The following is a 1,544-nucleotide window of genomic DNA, read 5'->3' on the forward strand; positions in this document are numbered from 1 at the left end:
ACTTGTGCTTCCAAATTCCTAATGGAAGACCTTGTTTCAGTCATGAAACTTTGAGTGGTTTTGATTAGATCAGAGACCATGGTTGCTAAGTCAGAGGGGTTCTGCTTAGAATTCTCTGTCTGTTGCTGAGAAGATGATGGAAAAGGTTTGCCATTGCTAAACCTGTTTCTTCCACCATTATTGTTGTTGAAACCTTGTTGAGGTCTCTCTTGATTCTTCCATGAGAAATTTGGATGATTTCTACATGAAGAATTATAGGTGTTTCCATAGGGTTCTCCTAGGTAATTCACCTCTTCTATTGAAGGGTTCTCAGGATCATAAGCTTCTTCTTCAGATGAAGCATCCTTAGTACTGCTTGGTGCATTTTGCATTCCAGACAGACTTTGAGAAATCAAATTGACTTGTTGAGTCAATATCTTGTTCTGAGCCAGAATGGCAGTCAGAGCATCAATCTCAAGAACTCCTTTCTTCTGACTTGTCCCATTGTTCACAGGATTTCTTTCAGAAGTGTACATGAATTGGTTATTTGCAACCATTTCAATTAGCTCTTGAGCTTCTGTAGGCGTCTTCTTCAAATGAAGAGATCCTCCAGCAGAGCTATCCAAAGACATCTTGGATAGTTCAGAGAGACCATCATAGAAAATACCTATGATGCTCCATTCAGAAAGCATGTCTGAGGGACATTTTCTGATTAATTGTTTGTATCTTTCCCAAGCTTTATAGAGGGATTCACCATCCTTCTGTCTGAAGGTTTGGACTTCCACTCTAAGCTTACTCAATTTTTGAGGTGGAAAGAATTTTGCCAAGAAGGCATTGACTAGCTTTTCCCAAGAGTCCAGGCTTTCTTTAAGTTGAGAGTCCAACCATATTCTAGCTCTGTCTCTTACAGCAAAAGGGAATAGCATCAGTCTGTAGACCTCAGGGTCAACCCCATTAGTCTTGACTGTGTCACAGATTTGCAAGAACTCAGCTAAAAACTGATGAGGATCTTCCATTGGAAGTCCATGGAACTTGCAATTCTGTTGCATTAGAGAAACTAATTGAGGCTTAAGCTCAAAGTTGTTTGCTCCAATGGCAGGGATAGAGATGCTTCTCTCATAAAAATTGGGAGTAGGTGCAGTAAAGTCGCCCAGCACCTTCCTTGCATTGTTGTTGTTTTCGGCTGCCATGTCTTCTTTTTCTTTGAAGATTTCTGTTAGGTCCTTTACAGTGAGTTGTGCCTTAGCTTCTCTTAGTTTTCGCTTCAAGGTCCTTTCAGGTTCAGGGTCAGCTTCAACAAGAATGCCTTTGTCTTTGTTCCTGCTCATATGAAAGAGAAGAGAACAAGAAAATATGGAATCCTCTATGTCACAGTATAGAGATTCCTTGAGGTGTCAGAAGAAAAGAAAATTAGAAGGCAGAAGTGGAAAATTCGAACTTATCAAAGAAGATGGAGTTCGAATTTTACATTAAGGGATAATGTTAGTCCATAAATAGAAGGATGTGAGAAGAAGGGAAGTAATTTTCGAAAATTAAGTAAAAGATTTTGAAAACATTTTGAAAAA

The 1,544-nt window shown here is 39.2% G+C and overlaps 1 non-coding gene across 1 annotated transcript; it reads left to right on the plus strand.

The window, feature by feature from the left end:
• The first annotated feature begins 665 nt into the window (after positions 1–665).
• LOC130942618 (small nucleolar RNA R71) lies at positions 666–773 on the plus strand. The gene has a single exon (XR_009071184.1). It is a non-coding gene; the product is annotated as a small nucleolar RNA R71 (small nucleolar RNA).
• Positions 774–1,544: the final 771 nt, after the last annotated feature.

This window comes from Arachis stenosperma, chromosome 7 (genome assembly GCF_014773155.1).
Source record: "Arachis stenosperma cultivar V10309 chromosome 7, arast.V10309.gnm1.PFL2, whole genome shotgun sequence".
NCBI lineage: Eukaryota > Viridiplantae > Streptophyta > Magnoliopsida > Fabales > Fabaceae > Arachis > Arachis stenosperma.